The sequence below is a fragment of the Ornithodoros turicata genome, chromosome 9 (genome assembly GCF_037126465.1).
Source record: "Ornithodoros turicata isolate Travis chromosome 9, ASM3712646v1, whole genome shotgun sequence".
NCBI classification, from domain to species: Eukaryota; Metazoa; Arthropoda; class Arachnida; order Ixodida; family Argasidae; genus Ornithodoros; species Ornithodoros turicata.
In genome coordinates this window covers 43421368-43439825 of record NC_088209.1, presented here as the reverse complement: position 1 = coordinate 43439825, position 18458 = coordinate 43421368, and the positions used below count along the sequence as shown (strand labels likewise).

At 47.1% G+C, this 18458-nt stretch overlaps 1 protein-coding gene across 1 annotated transcript in view; it reads right to left on the bottom strand.

Moving 5' to 3' along the window:
• Window positions 1–18458, bottom strand: part of LOC135369044 (uncharacterized) — a 150388-nt gene that overhangs the window by 104665 nt on the left and 27265 nt on the right. Inside the window, exon 3 of the mRNA XM_064602659.1 lies at window positions 14443–14644. The gene's annotated coding sequence lies outside the window, so the exon portion shown is untranslated. The remainder of the gene's footprint in view (window positions 1–14442; window positions 14645–18458) is intronic.

The following is an 18458-nucleotide window of genomic DNA, read 5'->3' as shown; positions in this document are numbered from 1 at the left end:
GCGTACGCCTTTTTGTGATACTTATGCTGTTCATAATTGTCACAAAAAAAGGCGTGCGCCTCCCGTTTTCAGCAAATCAAGGCAGATAACGATATCATTCGAGATGATGGTTGGCTATGAGCGTGCTATGCGGTGAAGTTCGTTTCTAAGAGTGCAGGAAAAACACTCAGACACCACAGGCGACGCCCGAGTCCGAACCGGTGTCCACTCCCACGGGGTCCAAGCCACGGAATCCCCATAGGCGCAGGAAACGTTACCAGTACAGTGAACCCTCGTTATTATGACCATATGGTCGTTCCCGAAAATTTTGGTCATAATGCGGAACTGTCATATTAACGGGGGGGGATTTGCGGAGGTTTCACTGCATTGTTCCCCAACACTCTTAAAAATGAACTTCGTCTCATAGCGCGCTCCTAGCCAACCATCATCTCCAATGATATCGTTATCTGCCCTGATTTGTTGAAAACGGGAGGCGTGCACCTTTTCTGTGACAATTATGACAAGCATAAGTGTCACAAAAAAGGCGTACGCCTCCCGTTTCCATCAAATCAGGGCAGATAACGATATCATTCGAGACGATGGTTGGCGAAAAGCGTGCTATGCGGTGAAGTTAATTTTTAAGAGTGAAGAGTATGGTCGTAAAGCGCGTACGTCAGATTATCGGGGGTCATATTAACGAGGGTTCACTATACGAAACAACACATGGACAACGATGAGCGGTTCCCTTGGCAGACGGTGGGATTGAATGCCGCCTTCATCCCCTGGAGCTTCCATGTCGCATCGAGTCAACAAAAGAATAGCTCGAGACATCGAGACAGAGGTCAACGCGGTCCCGGATGGGGAAAAACGGGGGAATTCAATTATCTTGCGTTCACTACACACACGTATTGTCCGTGTTTCACAGAAGGGACCTTAAACGTTTTTTCTTCTTTTTTTTTTTAATTCCTCGCTTGCCTCTGAGACATGCTGAATTCATGTCAAAAAGACACGAACTCTTTTTGTATTTTTTTCTCGAAAAAGAAATTCTTTGTGAGGTGTTTAGCGCAGGTACGTATCATTATTTATGGGTTAGCGCAAATTTAATATGATTAAGTGAAAGGAAAACGGCATTATCAAATAACGCGCAATATAGTATGCACTACCAGAAGGCCTACGCACAAAGAAAAATACGGAGAGGTTCACGAAAACAGTCGAGTGATTAGTGCGTATGTACGATTCACTGATGACAATCCGACATACTACCGAGACTGGCCATTAACTGCGTTGTCCTAACTTGAGCCAATCAAGTACCAAGCAATAAGTCTGAATCGCCAGCTTCGTGCGCAAGATTGGTGACAACCCAAATAGGACCTTGACAGTAAGTACGTTCAAAGAGAAAGCATCTGATGCCTCATCGCCATTGGCCGGACTCATTGCCCAACAACTGTCTGTCCCCTAGAGAACATAGTGTCAAGCTGTCAGGAGACCGAGAACGCTAGCATAAGGACTCCGACTGCTCGATGGCATTGGACGTAGAAGAAATCAAAGTTGGCAATCAGTGCATGTGGCCATCTCGAGAGGCGCAAAAAACGATTCTTGAAGAGACACTTTACTTTGATGATGACGATGGGACGTTCGGTATGAATGATGAGCTTCTGAGGACAGAAGTCTTCACAGTACGGACAGAGTGTCCAGGAAGGTGAGCGGCGCTTCTATTGGTCAGGACGTTGGTTTCGCTTGGGCAAGAGTCAGGCCCTGTAAACTCTCTAAATGCAGTCCCGAAAATTTGGTAGTACGAGTAATAGAGAAGAATGCGTTCCAGATTCCGTCTCAGATGCAGCGACGGCAGCACCGAGGGTGCACTTGTTGCAAGCGGCAAGACTCAGTCGCTTCGGGTGAATTTACGAAACATCTCGACGATAAATATTTCGTGGCATTGGGAGATGGAACGTTGGACCAACTTTTGCAAGAATCCATGGGAACGAATGTCAGTTGGAGGCGAAGCTATTAATCGTCAAAGAATGGGACGATTTCTGGCCAGGAAGGAATCCACGCTACACGCACAAACAGAAAAAAAAAGAGAGTTGGTTTTGTGCCGTGACTTGACTTCATGTAAAGCCATAGAAACGTGTGTAGAGAAGGCAAAAGAATGAAACTTTCTGGTGCTACACTTGTAGCGCCTCTTGTCTGCTTTGATCCAATACACAGGGATATCTCGTGTCAAGCGTTACTACTTGGTCCTATTCGCCGCGAGATCGAACTGTAGGTGGCGCCGCGGCAGAGCTCAAGTGGGGATATACGGCATGATCCCACGCTGCAGGCGCATGCATCTCTATACGCGGGTATCGTAGTGTTTCTGGATGAAATGCCGCTGTGAGACCACGCTGCTTCATCTTTTCTCACCATAGTGTTGTGGCCCGTTTGCGAAGGCCCCCTTATTACTTCTTCCTGAGTCGCAGACGCTTTGTCACGTGCTTTCTCCAACCTTTTCTTTAGCTCATGCGCAGAGACGTACTGTCGTAGCGTATTGTAAGGAGTCTCTCAGACTGCGCAGACAAACCTTACGTGTAACATCACGGTACCGTTAAGGAGTCTCGTACAATAACGACAAGCGCACAGCTAAAGGTTTCGATCCCTCTCCCTGCGCTGCGATTGACAACTGCGTCGGCCAATGGCGGTAACAATAATAATAATGGTGCCGTGATGCGACACGTAAGGTTTGTCTGCCTAGTGTGGCGACATACTGCACGTGCCGTAGGGTAGGACTGCGGATAATTTCGGCCACCTGAGGTTCTTTCGAAAAAAATTGCTGGAAGCAATGCTTACCTCCCCTACATTGAGGCCGTCCTCGGCCGGGATCGTATACCCGCGATCTTGAGCTCAGCAAGCCAACACGTTACCCACTACGCTACCGAGGAGTGCTGCCAATGGCGGTGCTTCAAGTGGTGTGACGTCATTTGTGTGCCAATCGTGTCATCCACTGTACCAAGTGATGTCGTGACGTCGTTACGCGGTGCCGTCATTTGGTTTCTGCTGCGCTCCCCATAATCACCGTCAACCCCGCAACACCTCCCTTATGCAGCTCTCGCTGTCCAGCGCACTCTACAGCAACACTGAGTAAAGACAAAACCCAGTCGCCGCCGGATCAGTGACTCTAGAAGGGCCAGAAGGGCTAGAAGGGTCATGGATATGGCTTCCCGGTCGTTGGTGGTAGTCAAGGGCGTGCTCAAGACTGGGAGGTGGTGGGTTCGAATCCTACACCGGTTGTGCTGTCTGAGGTTTTTCCCTGTGTTTTCCGAAGACTTTCCAGACGAATATCGGCCCAGTTCCCCCTGAAGCCGGCCCAGGACGCATACTAACCTCCCCTGTCCCCCACTCCTTCCTGGTTTCCTGTCTCCACCTGTCCACATCTGTACGCCGCTCATAGCCACAGTTGCTTCGCGGCGTTAACACGGAATTGAAAAAAAAAGTCATGGACACGTTGGTTAAAGTGCAGCTCCGCTGCTGTTCCGAAAGTACGAAGACGTTATGATATTCAGAACCATGGTCCCAACTTCATTCATAAACGCACATTGCTTTCCAAATTTCCATACTCCTTCGTGACAAATTTGAGAAAAACTACTGGGCGGCGGTTCCACTTGTGACGTCATACTTGGAACTGCGCGGATTGGATAGCCACACCCAGCCAGCTCTGCCTGGCAACCAGTTTGTGTTTACACTCCGTCATGGCTGCTGTATCGTGCTGAAATAGCTGTCACGAGCTATCGGGGACCACCGCACCGTTTTATCATGTTTCGTATAATGAATACTTCGTCTTCGAGCACGTTCTCGTTCTCAATAGCTTTGGTGGTGCTTTCTGCACGCGCAGCAAGTCCACGCATAGTGCGCTGCCAAAGCTATTGAGAATGCGTAAGTGTACGTCACACGTTAGGTGTTAGGTCTTGTTGGTACCATGAAGCACAGTGCGGGCACAGAATGTCCGCTCACGACGGCCGTCGTTGCACAACGAGGCCATCCTGTAAGGCTTGTTAAAGAAGACCGGCAAAACTATCTTTGAGGCTATTAACGACAGCAATTATCACGGAACACACCCAAAACATTCACCTTCGCCCATAGATCTCCGCCATCGCATCGACGATTTGGCGTTATAGCCAAGCCACGAGCGCGGACGAAGCCGGACTAAACCAGGACGAAGCCGGGATTGGTCAGGGTTTGCCGACCACAGGACCGCCGTGCCAGGGAAAGTTAAAAAATTGTTTTCTTAAAAACTACAAACAAATGGGTGAAAATTTTTCACATGTATGCTCCCTGTGCGGAAACGAACGCACAGCCCAAGCATGGCTCCATTCTGTCGCAGTCGAAAATCGGCGGAGCTGAGCCTTAAGATTCGAACTTTGCGAGGCCATCGGCAACTTGCTGACATAGTATACAAGTTGTTTATGTCGAAGAGAGGAGGTCAATTGCGGGACGTGTCATGTGCCAAAATTTCAGCGCACGCTAAAGAACACGGGAGGTGATAAAATTTATCCGCGGACCGTCCTATGTGATGTCTCTAAGAATCATAGTTATCGAGCTAGTGAATAATAAATTATTTTTGTGTCATCATCATGTGCCGGTGAGGTAATGGTCATTTCCTTAAAGGGGCCGTAAACAGGCCACCAAGCATTTCAGAAATAATGATACCCTATGAAAGAACGCAGATCATAATACCCAAATATACATTTGGTCTGGCCCGTGCCAGCTCGGTGACCCATATAACTGCTTTCAAATATGAGTAACCAGCGAGCCTCTCTCCACCACGCATACGTCACATGGCTACGTAGCGTTTTGCCGTCCAATCGGGGGGCCGAGCTGCGCACATGACGTTTCAAATTACCAGCCAATAAACATACTTCATTATCAGCTGTGAGTCAGAGCGCTAAGTTTGTTTGTGTGGAACTACATTTTGCGCTCCGTGGTTCCGAAATTCAACGTCATGGCATATTCAACATCTCCGGCTGTCGCAAACGTCAACGGTTGAGCTGCTATCACATGACGCGATTCGAACCCGGGTTCCTCCCAGTCGCGACATGACATGGCCAACACACTAACCACTGTTCCACGCGAGCTGGTGACGCGATGCCGCGTGGCTCAAGCCAAAGTACGGCAGGCCAGTTGACGGAACCATTCGAAGATGACGAAGATGTCCCATCGCGCACCTACCTAAGATTCCGGAACTGTAGTCCCGGATATTCATTCGCGCTCGTGGTGTGCTGCGTGCTACTGCCCAGAAAACGTAGTGCGCGTATGATACATAAATTAAACGCATTTCTTTTTCACTTAGAGGCTGGAACTGTTTAGATTTTGAACAGAAGAGGATTCACGTTCATCTAGTCCAATTCCGCAATTGAAACAAAATCATACGTGGAACACTCGATCGTAATTGGTGAGCAAAGCGCTACGTCAAAATGACGTAAATTTAGAGCGTGGGGCGGAGCTACAATGCGAAAGAGTGCAGTGAATATTTCATTCGTATGCAAGCGCCTTTTGTTTTTGACCGTTAGTAATTGCAAGGAGTTTTCACTGCCTAAGTTTCAATAATATAACACAAAGAAATGGGCCCCTTGTGTACCTGTTTACGGCCCCTTTAATCTCCCGACGAAGCGGGCTATTATAGAGACGGAAACCTCCTCCAACCCAAGCTACTATCGACAACTGCTGCTACCAACAGCCCTCGGATGTGTAAAACATGAAGCACAGTGGTGTAACCACGTGGTTGTACCTAGCCTAAACTTGGCCCAAAACAGTCTAGAAAACAGACAATAAAACGTAAAAATCGAAACATATCTCGCGATCCAACAGAACGGCGAGCGACACCTGACTAGGCGTGAACGCGAGGACCCAGGAAACACCTGAAGTTTCAACAGATGTGGATGTTTGGAGCGCGTTTTGTAAAATCTAAACTCTCACACGTAGCAGAGCGGAAAGACGTCCCTTATGGACAGGAGAGAACGGAAGTGCATGACGGAAACGGTCGAAATATTCCCAGCTCGGTATCCGATGTTACTTCCGATGCCCACGCCGCCGGACGTACGGCAACTGCACGCGGCGGGATTCGTTCACTGAGGTGTTATCGTGCGAATGATTGTGACACATACGTCCGATATGTGTCGCTTGATCGTCGTGTATGCTTTCCTTTGCTTCTCTTTCCCATTACCTTTCTAACGTAGGCTACATTGTTTAGCAGCTGTTACAGTGAGTTCATCCGAGTACCCTACACTGTTAAAACAGAACTTCACCACATAGCACGCTCCTAGCCAACCATCATCCCGAATGACAACGTTCTCGCCCCTGATTTGTTGAAAACGAGAGGAGGAGCCTATTTTGTGGCCATTATGCACGGCACAAAATAGGCTCCTCCTCCCGTTTTCAACAAATCTAGGGCGAGAACGTTGTCATTCGGGATGATGGTTGGCTAGGAGCGTGCTATGTGGTGAAGTTCTGTTTTAACAGTGTAGGCTGCATTCGATAGCAGCTGTTACAGGGAGTTCATCCGAAGCACTAGGTACTACCCTAGTCACACCCTAAAAACAGAACTTCACCGCATAGCACGCTCATAGCCAAACATTGCCACGAATGATAGGGTTATCGCTTCTGATTCGAAACCAGAGGGGGGCGTACGCCTTTTTGTGGCAATTCCGATATATGAAAATTGCAACAAAGAGGCGCACGCCCTCCTCTATCTTGCAATCACCAGCGATAACACTATCACTCGTTGCAATGGTTGGCGCGCAGCGTGCTATGCGGTGAAGCTCTGTTTTTTAGAGTGCAGACGGCAAACCTGAGGCCGTTGGCGGAACGGCCGTAACTTCGCCTGTAGTCCAACCATCATTTCGAATGACATCGTTCTCTACCTCTGATTTGTTGAAAACAGGGGGCGTACGCCTTTTTTGTGGCAATGATGAACTGCATAATTGTCACAAAAAAAGGTGTACGCCTCCCATTTTCAACAAATGGGACAACTGGACTACAGGTCAAATAACAGCCGGTTCGCCAACGGGATTAGGTTTGTCGTCTGACTAGGGTATAGGAGAACGCACCGTACGCTATCGCCTTTGCGCACGTAAGATATAACGTTGGTGGTTCTGCGCATGCGCGAAACATAAAGAGAGCTTCGCGCAGTGCGCAGAACCACCACGCTATCCCTTAATACGTAGTCACTAATAGTGAGTTTTTGTATCAACAACAACCAATAATGCAGAAATAAAACTTAATGTTAAAAAAAACAAAAAAAAAAAACAAAGAACAACGAAAAGCAAAAACGTTGCTGTGTCGAGTTGGGGCTTCAGTGGCCATCACACCCAATTCGTTGAGCAACAGTGATCTTTGTCCCCGACTGTTTTGCAGCTCATGATGACTACGTAGCCGACTTCTTTTGTTTTAGACACAGTGTTATGCGCATGCAATGTAGTTTTCCAGCTGTACTTGACGAACAATGCCCAGTTGGTGGCGACTGCTACACCGTGTTGCCCGTAGTTTTCAATTTTAATAAAAAAAATAAAAATAACTATGAGCGCTATTGTGACGAAAATTGTGACGTAAGAGCACTAAGTGATCAGGGTGCTTAATCGCTTCATCGTCGTTACGGTCGTTACAAGTTAACGAGTGGCGGGAAATTCAAAAAGGTGCGCACGCGACACATTGCGCGTGACGTGTACCACGGCCTTCACGTATCGTGCGAAGAGTGCCGTGCACGTGTTTTATCACGTGCCCACCTTTTTAAATTTCCCGCCACTCGTTAGCTTGTAACGACCGTAACGACGATGAAGCGATTAAGCCCCCAGGTTATCAAATAAATAAACCTTCCGAGATTGCACCTCCACTGCTTTACAGTACCTTTAACATGAACTTGTAGCGACCTCCGAGGGTTCAAGTGACCGAAGCATATTCGTTTTTGTTTTCTCTGCACTAGTGCGGACTGCGTTTCATTTCTCACGGAGAGAGAGAGAAAACCTCCTTTCTTTACCACTACTCAACCAGCAACGCCGAACAGAACGCACAATCCATTTCGCTACAAACTCTGGCGCTTTTCAATAAATCGCGCGCCTATGTGTTCATCCTTGCGTTAAGTGTGACAGAGGACCTACCTCCTCATTGCCTCCTCGTCTGTCGCAGCTTCCGCGATGCGCCTCCATCGTATACGATGTGTGAACTGCTGTTGCAAACGTGCGAACGCCGGCTACTGTAGCACCACGTTTGGTCGCACGCTTTCCCACGCGACCGCGTTTCCGTTCTGTCTTCCCTGCGTGACGCTCGCGATCTTTTCCGTGAATATTAGCGGCTTACAGCCATCCTGCTTACATTTCGTGGGCGAAATGAAAGCAGAATGGCCGAATGTGAGGAATTCTTTCAAGTCGGCCGAGATGGCCTGCTGACGGGTGTGTGGATGGACGCCGTTCCCAGATGCGCGCGTTCCGGGGAACTGAGCTCTCCAAAAGGTTGCGTCCTTGGGACGAGTGTGTAAAGTATAGTATATATAGGGCATGACTTTTTCGGGTTTTATTTTTGGCCAAATTCGGGGGGTAAATATCGGGCGATATTTTTCATTGGAAAATTCGGGTGTATTCGGGTTAAATCCCGTTACGGCATATTCTGTCGTCAGGAATTCGGGTGTATTCGGGTGATTTTTTATTGTTTAATAAAAATTTGTCTTAACGTGGAACTAATGTTTAGCAATGTTATCAAACTTTATTTTAATGCACGCTTATGAGTGTGCCACGCGACCCGGATGTTTTCGGGTAGATTTGGGTTAAACCCGAATTTTACAGATTTCGTTCGGGGGGTAAATATCGGGCAGATACGGGTTTAACCCTAAAAAGTCAGGCCCTAATATAGAGATCTGGCAAAAAAGAAAAGTTGCCACGAAATGACCACCCGAATTCGCCATTAAAGAACACTCGTGAAACACGTGATTCATTGCATAATGCACTCATTTTATTATTCACCGCAGCAATGAAGCAGCAGCAGAGGAAAAACAAACTGCTGTCGTATACGCGTCGCAGCTGGCGAGATTCAAACCTCGGAGTTGAAGAAACTTGGGTTCTGGCGTCAGAGAAAGGATTCAATGCGTCTTGGGCCCCGATCTTGAACTTGAACTCTGACATAACGATCGTTATCGTTATCTTTAAAGTTCGCGCCCTCCAAGGCCGTTTTGGTATATAGGCTCGTGGCGAATCATGGGCGAAGTGATGCATTCAACGAGTGTTATGGGGACCACGACAAGGTGAACATTGGGCTCCTTGACCTGTGGAGGAGATGGTGTTCCCCTACATGCGGAATGTTCCAGCTCGCAGATGGTCGTACGGCCTTATGCTAGGACCGTGACGGTATAGAACTGACGCGCCAGCGTGACAGCGTGTGGCAGCAGCCCTGGCATCATGAAAATGAAAGTTGTTGTTGTTGTTGTTGTTGACGTTGGCAAGATGTCCCTGAGCTTGGGGGAGGGAGAGAAAACACAAAAACGAAAAACACATTTTTTTTTCTTCTTTTCTTGACTGGTTGTCTTTTGTGCTTCCTCCAAGCTCCAGGATATGTTGCCAACGTCAAGTATACACCGGCTCGTTCGCATTTACTTCTATGCTCAACATTGTTGTTGTTGTTTGCTAGCATAGCTTGGTTTGAGCTATGTGGCTTGGTTTTGATTCGGAAAAGAAACTACTAAACAGTGATGATGATGACGATGTGGCGAAATTACGCAACAACAGTGCCTGGGGGCAACAAATCTGTTTCCTTCGCAGTCTTGAAAGTACACTCTAAAAACAGAGCTTCACCGCATAGCACGCCGTGTGCCAACCATCGCCACGAATGATAGGGTTATCGCGCAGATACGAGGAGAGGGGGAGGGCGTACGCCTTTTTGTGGCAAATATCCTATATCCAAATTGCCACAAAAAGCGTACGCCCTCCTCTCTCCTGGAATCAGGGGCGATGACCCTATCATTCGTAGCAATGGTTGGCGCACAGCGTGCCATGCGGTGAAGTTCTATTTTTAGAGTGTGCCGTCCCACTGTGTGCTATTCAGGTTCTTAATCACGAGTCGATGGACCCCTTCAATGGCTTCAAATTACTTGCTGCTTCGTAAAAAAAACAGTTTTAAAGTGTTCCCTAGGCCCTTAGTGATTGGAAGCCGACTCTCCTTCGTTAAATAAAGCATTTGTAAGTTGAAGTTTCGGTAGTGGTACATGGGCGGAAGAAGAATGGACTCGATACGAACTGCTCCTTAGTGTAACAAGTTGCTTTCTTGTGTGTGTTTTTGGAGTGCTACAAGGGACGAGGGTATTAGAGAGTCGTATAGCGCATCGCGCGCTATCGATTTGTGCATGTCGTAGGATAGGGCTGCCACCCGGCTGCGCATGTGCAGCAGTGACACGCGCAAGGCAGCGTCTGCAAATGCAAACCTTTGTTCGGTGACACGACCATTTTGGACAGGGCGGTAGATAGGTTAAAGAGGGAAGTGATAGAAGCTCATCAGATCTGGCGGCTTAGTAACGAGCAGTATGTGAGTCAGCAGTTCGGTTGCGCTGAGCGGGAGGGATCTTGTTATGCTGCGCGTGTTTTTGTCTCGCTAACGAGATAGTGGTTGTAGGCGTGTCTTCCAGAGTTAGCTGTGCACTCTTAAAAATTAACTTCACCGCAAAACACGCTCCTGGCCAACCATCATCTCGAATGATATTGTTACCTGCCCTGATTTGTTGAAAACGGGAGGCCTACGCCTTTTTTGTGACAATTATGAACAGCATAAGTCTCACAAAAAAGACGTACGCCTCCCGTTTTCAACAAATCAGGGCAGACAACGATATCATTCGAGATGATGGTTGGCTAGGAGCGTGCTATGCGGTGAAGTTAATTTTTAAGAGTGTGGTTGCTCTGGTTTCAGCGTGTTAATTTCCTTTTCTTCATTGTGTTAAAACAGAACTTCACCACATAGCACGCTCCTAGCCATCCGTCATTCCGAATGGTATCATTCTGTGTCATGATTTGTTCAAAATAGGGCGGAGGCGCCTATCTGCGACAAGATAATCTGTCCCAGATAGGCACCTCTTCCCATTTGCAACAAATCAATGCACAGAATGACACCATTTGGAATGTGGTTGGCTAAGAGCGTGCTACGTGGTGAAGTTCTGTTTTAACAGTGTATTAAAGTTGTTAGTGGCGCTCCTTCCTGTTTGTCTTCCGCTGTCCGTTTTGTACCACATTGCAGCGTTTTTTGCACCTTTGACATAATTACGTATTATTATTACACTATACATTATGTAATGACACAAATTAAGCAGGAATCTACAAACATGACATTTCGTCAGCATTTGCACTTTAAAGGGCACGTGAAGTCGAAATACTGATTCTGCAGATATTTTCCGTTTAAAAATTCCCAGTAACATAAAAGTCAGTGGATACATGGAAAGATAATGAAGTAGAAATAAAGATAAACTAAAAATATTGAGCAATTCCTCGTAGACCGACCTCAAACGGTTCTCAACATCATCGCCCTGCATAATGTTCGCGTCTTTAAACAAAAATCAATCTTGCGCTTCTCACGCATCACACGTAGTGTTGTTGCCGCAGCAGCAGCACTGCTGCGACACTGTGAACAAGTCAACATTTGACGTACCATCGCAACCGCGTTATGTTTTCCACGACCGTCGGCACATCATCTAATCTGGCACAACATCATCAACCCTGCGTTACACCGTCAGCTCTCATCGGAAAGACGCACTCTTGCACAATGGTGACGTCATTGGCAATTTTCCCTGTAGACATAACACGTACCTTCCGGAAGCATTTTTGCTGTACGTGTTTACCCACGAAATTATATTCCTCGCTCGAACGCCACTCAACAAAACACGCAGCCACCGCGGACATAAAGCGCATGCGCGTCCGGAACCCCCGAACTTTAAAGAGGGTATAGCTTTCAAAGGCCCCGCACATTTCGAATAGCTTTTCGAATGCGTTTCCCTTCAGTTCTTTTGTAGCGATTAAAAAGAAGCTATGAGTACACAAGTAAGGGGGACTAGAGGACGAAAGAAAAAAAAAGAGAGAGAGAAAAGAATTGCTGACGGCTGTGGAAAGCGAAGAGGGAACAGCTCAGGACTAAAAGTGAGTGCGCTGCGTAGTATGGTTGTAAAGGAGTCTATGATGTGTGAACTGCGTGAATCAGGCACTGTTCTACGGCTGACCGCTCGCATACATGGGAGGGACCATAAGGGGGCTTGTTCCTTTCAAAATTACCGGTTAGAGAATGAAGGGAGAGTGAAAGGGTTAGAAAACGCCCGTCCATGATCAGCCCTGTGTTGAGAGTATACAAGGGGAGACAAAGGGAACGAACTGCAGTCCCAATTTCTTGTACTACACAACACGTGTAGCGCAGGAAGTTTTAAATGAGGCAGTCGTCAAACAAAGCCAGACGACATCGGGACTGGAACACGCACATTTTGATTGATTAGTGGTCAGTACACTTGACCAGCAACCAGGAAGATGGGATGAACAAAGAAGGAGAAGACAAGTCAGCTGGTCAGACGCGTGAAAGACGTAGCAGATGTTGAGACACGGGAAGACGGGAAATGAACGGCAGTAAATCGGGATCGAATCCCACCTATACGGTTGTGCTGTCAGAGGTTTTCCTAGGATTTTCCAGTCAGACGAATGTCGGCGGAGTTCCCCGAAGTCCGCCCAGGACGTGTACTATACCCCTCCCTCTCCTCTCTGCTGTTACCTCTCCATTTGATCGCGTCTGTACAGCGATCATAGTCACCCTTCTTTTCGCCGAACGTATATGATGATGTGGTACATGAATACAGACATCTGTCGGGGAGTTTTTTTTACACATATCTTCTAGAATTTCCTCCGAACAACAGCTACATGCATGATGATGGGACGAGACGTTTCACCGCAGGAATTGCGATGCCCTATACCTCAGTGCATGTGGGTGAATATATGGTGAGTGGGATGGCGATGAAGGAGATGACACACACACATGACAGAACCGATAGCAAGTGAGATACTGCATATGCAGAGGCGGCGTAACTGTCGGGGTTAGCTCCATCGACCACACGTGATGTAGCATGATGACGTCCCACAGATGACATTACATTTCCGCACTCCTGCCAAAGTCACTGAGACTAAAGAATGAAAGAAAGAGTGTAACAAGAATGAAAGAGTCCCCTGACGTCAGAGCTCAATGCCGAGCATTGAGCCTCCTCCTAAAACTATTTTGCCTAAATCCGTGTTACCACTGTGAATAACCTGTATACAGGGTGTTCAAAATTAAGCTTTCACTAGCAATTTATAAATAGGCGAACAAAAGAAAACAGGTGCTACATAATGAGCAGCACCTGTTTCTTACACAAGTAGCGTAAAGTTATCATCCGGTTTCCTGTCATCGCTGTGTTTGCGTAGCGCTCGTGAAAGCTTAATTTTGAACACCCTGTATAGACTTGAAGGGATGGAAAGAGGACAGCGTTGTGAGTATGCGTCCAGGGCAGGCTACGGGGGCTACCACACCGACATCCGCTTGGAAAGTCCGCCGGAGAACCCAGGAAGAACATGAGACAGTATAGATAGACTGTTGTAGATTCGAACACACTACACCTCCGAGTCTCGAGCGCGTCCTGAAGCTACGGCGAACGAGGGAGGCTTCATCCAGTCAAATACGCCGCTGATTTAAGGACTGCTCTTACAGGGTATATACGCGTGGAAAGAAAAATCTCGGATAATCAGTTGGCTCTGTATCTCTTCCGATGTCACAGGTGGTGGTTGTCCCTATTTGGAGTCATAAAAATGTAGTGGTACATTAAAAGCTCATCGTATCCGTGGTCTCCTACTTGCACCTGCTTCGGAGTCAGACCCTCTGAGCATTCCAAAACGTGCCGCGGAGACACGCAAAACACAGCAGGTGATGTACCACGCGTTCCTGACCTCACCCCCATAGAGCCCTCTAGGTCATCGTATAAAACGTACCTTCCGCAACATCAGCTGCACACTTCAGCAAAATCCCGTTAGGGAGTCGAGCAGCTGAAATATCGCCAAGTGGCGGAACGCGCTGACGTGTCCCGCATCGATGCTTCTAGGGTTAAGAAAGGACGCGTGCCATCGTGATAGGAACAGCTGAACTATAACCAAAGTCTGGAACGGTGGTTGTTGGTTGTGCCGTACGTCTCTACAGTATTGTGTATTGTACAGTGAAACTGTGGTTTGGAACGCTATGGCGGGAAGTATGAGCGCAAGGTGGACAGCTGAAATGTGCCCAAGCGCCGGAACAAGGCGGCAATGTTTGCGCGCGTGTTGTGCAGTGAAGTGTCTTACAGTTATTGTGATATGCTGGTCGTGAGCATTCGTGTCGTCTGTTGTGTCGTGGGTTTGTTGGTCTCTAGTTCGTGCTAAGAGACGATTCGGGCGCTTTGTCTTTGCAAGGGTAGTATGTGGGACTCACCATCGACGAAGAAGAGCGGTGGGTCCGGTGAGGTAGGGGGATCGAGTCCAACCGCCAGCTGCGTGAGGTCTCCTGTTAGTGTTCCCTCAGATATTCCAGACAGACGTCGGTGCAGTTCCCTTGAAGTCGGCCCACGACTCTCTTTTATGGCACTTAGAACACGAACTTCAAGTCGCCGACCAACTTGAACTTTGTTTAGACCCTGGAGACGAGACAAAAAGATTGTGTCTCCCTTAACCATGGGAAAAAGAAGTTCCTTTAAGGGTATTCCAAAGAAGCGAAAAGCGTGGTGCAAGACGGGGGATATAGTTTTAGCCTTGGGGTCGTGCAAGCACACTTTCCATGACAAGGCTAACCGAGGGCTTTGCACACGTGGTGTTGGGGGGGGGGGACCATTTTGACATCATATGGGCAGATATATCCATCCAAGAATTTCGTAATAACCCACGGCGAAAACGGCTGTGCAGATAACTCTAAAAAACAGTGCCTATGACCCGCAATACAGCTTCACTTTTCCATCCGTCTTATTCCTTTATAGGTGTGACCTTTGCCATATTGCGCCATCTACATGTGTCCTGTCCGATCAGTCATGTGACCTTCCAACCTTCTTACCTCTATGACCTACATTTTATTCCGTCCCACCTTTCCTTATACACAACAACGTCTCCCTTCAGAATCAGCCGGAGCCCAACATACTTCACTGTCACCGCGTCAGACATGTCTCCGCCTCTCCCACACAGATCTCTTCCTTATTACCTCCCCCTATTTTCCTTTCCCTTCCTCCGCTCCTTTTCACTTCGGGACTCCATCATCGGGACTTCATCGACTCCACTTGAGGACGGTCCCTCAATACCGCTAACACGTACTTCACAAGTTGCAGCGTTGAGTAGCTCTCGAGTTATACATCATTCATCTCCCCCCCCCCCCCCCCGGTTATAAAAGGGAAGAAATAAAAAGGGTGTTTCTTTCTCAAAGAACACTTTCCAACTTCCCTCTTTTACGCGTTCCTCGCACACATCATTGTACTTATCCTAACGGTCCCATGAGAGTTTCGAAGTTGAACACCGGCTACCACCTATGGGCGCACGGCTCTCTCGTGTTAAGAGGTCCTATCAATTCGCGACGTGAAATAAAAAAATGGACAGTGCCGTTGAGGTATGTAGAACGTGAGTGGATTTTAAGTGGGAACTGCTTCCCGTTTGCTTCGTTGACGTAGGAAGTGTATGTTCGTTCTTCGTGAAATTGGGGGCTGTGGGCTATTGTGCCCAGGGAATAATAGAGATGAACGTGACAAAATGGCGTAGATGGTGGATCAACTCCATAATGTAAAAGCCTGAGTCTGGGAACACTGAGGGACGACACGCGACGTACGACTCAATCGAATATCAAGACTTAATGAAATCGTGTGTGCCCAGACTCAGGCTTTTACATTACATGGAGATTAACCTGAGTTTTTGATAGCAGAGCCCCGCACTACACGCGGAAATCCACGGAACACTTACGGCTTTCGAAGAAGTAATAATTATGGTATGCAGGCGCGGATATCAACGCAGCGATTCGGTTACCGATTGGATGTATACGTGAATTGGTCGAAATCAGCCACGATTTGGCGGGCGCACTCGGCCAGGTGGCAACCCTGGCCGTCCACTGTTCAAAATATCTCTTATTGAGTTCGCAACGTTTGTCGGGTAAAATCCTGTTTTGTATCAATAGGTAGGCATAGCGGCCAGCTTATAGAAAGGAGATAAATACTGATAAGATAAAATTGCGTCTCTGCTGTAATGCGCATATACTAAAGTGAAACCTGCAATCACCATCGTCATTTTTCTTTATTCCCTACGAGGAAGCAACGACGACAACAACAACTTTATTTTAATGATGATGATTTGGGAGTTTCATCGCCAGGGGCGATTCCCACGATGAATTCGTGGTGCAGGCTGTGAAAAAACTTGCCAAGCCGACTTCGCGAGTTCACAGCTCCCAGTTGCAACAACTAGCATTAGTGGCTATTTATACAGTAATTAAATATTATACAACGACTAAATGCAGATATTACGGATTGTCTTGCGTGACACGGACAAGGGATCCAAAGAACAATTGTTCAATACGCTTGGCAGTACATAACACGTTCTCGGTTGACCATAATCTGTTGGACATCTACAAGTGCTAGAAGCCCGTAGATTTCTGTCTTCATAGTGAAATGTGTTATTTTGTAGATTAAACATAGACAAGACATTTGTTCGTGATTTTTTGACACTGTTTGATAGCAGAGCAATTTGCACTTATACAAGTCGTGTACTTTCTATCAAACCATGCTGCTCAAAGAGTCCTGCGTGTGAGTGTGACTCTATATGGAAGGCAGTTCAAGATACGGAGGAATTTCATTTGTAATATAAATAACTTCTTCTTCTTCTTTTTAGGTGTTGAGAGTGGTCAGCGAATATTTGACTTGCTACTCTTCAAAAAAAAAAAGAAAAGAAAAGAACCTTTCCAGGTTCTTTAACGAGCGATGAAAGCTCACCACACGGCACCCCGTACTTAACGTCCCTCGCGGAAGACGGCGTGTCTAAGCAACTTCCACCTTGCCACCAAGTTACTGGCGTCCTCGGCCGGGTTCGAACGCGCTACCGACTGAGCCACCGAGTCCGGTCGATTCCGATGTAGTACCCCTATACCGAAAATAAAATCTCCCCAACATTTCGACATATTTTCTTGAATGGAATCAAGCGTTTTTCATAGCCTCCAGATTAAAAAAACAAACAAAGAAAAACAATTATTCGCTAGGAGCAATCGCACCTGACACGGAAGGCTAAACAGCAAAAATCCCGCCTCGGAGACTCAGCAGCAGATGTCGCCACCGTTCCAGTTACATGACCAGCACAGTCACCGCCACTAGTGGCCACTCGTGCGGTGCCAAGCCGAAACGTCTGCCGCGCAACACGACGCAGTATAATGACAAAGAAAAAAAAAAAAAAAAGACGAGGTAACGGGCGCCTGCCTGGATGCCCCCCTCCCACTACGAGGGGGTATGCCCCTCCCCTGGCTACTCATGACGGGGGCGAGGGGGTATAAAAGAATGCTGGTGGCAAACGGGCCCGCTTAGATGGTCCGGGCTGTTTTCGGAGCTCGCGTGCTTCAGGTGTTTCTCGTCGGCCGGTGTGTTTGTGTGCGAGACGAGAGATTGTTGGGATCATCTGGTACTAGTTGAGAAATCTTACATCGTGTGAAGGTAGGCAGGCTTGTCTTTTTTTTTTTTTTTTTTGTTCTTCATACACCCCGCATGTCTGATTGTTTTAGAATTGATGTTGAGTATTAGCTTCTTTATTAAAATTGGGCATTACCTTTTTTTCGTTTTAATTGTTTACGGATCTCGTACGAAGCTTCATTGTTTTCGAATTTGGAGCAAAATACTTTCTCGCACTTTTTCTTTTCTTTCTTTCTTTCTTTTTCACGTGGATTTTACACCCGTCAGGGCTCTGCGGATAATGACAGTGCAGATCTTGGCCAAAATGGAGTATGGAGTAAAATGGCGTTGCCGCATGGATTAGAAGTGCGAATAACCACAACGTGATTTCTATTTTATGGTACTTGTTCATACCAAAATAGTTCAACAAAGCGGCGACGACAGAACTGAAATAAAATGAAATACGCTTTCCAAATTTCCTGCATTTGCAGCACGTTAGCCGAAATTGCGTCAATATATATGTGCTAATTTTTGGAACGACATTGAAAAATCACGAGTCAGCAGCAGTAACAACTTTATCTCGGTCAGGATGATTTGGGAGATAATCTATCCTATCCAGATATCGATAACCTATAAAAAAAGAATCCTTAGCGTAAAGTCGCACAATCAGAAAGCATTGCCGCGCGAAGATTGAATATGGAATCGACGATTACTTATTACTGATAATTATATTGATAACTCATATTGCGTGATAATGATGCCAATGGAGATATATGCTGACGGCGATTTCAAAGACATCCGATAAATGTGAGGAGCCCGTTCGACATTGTTC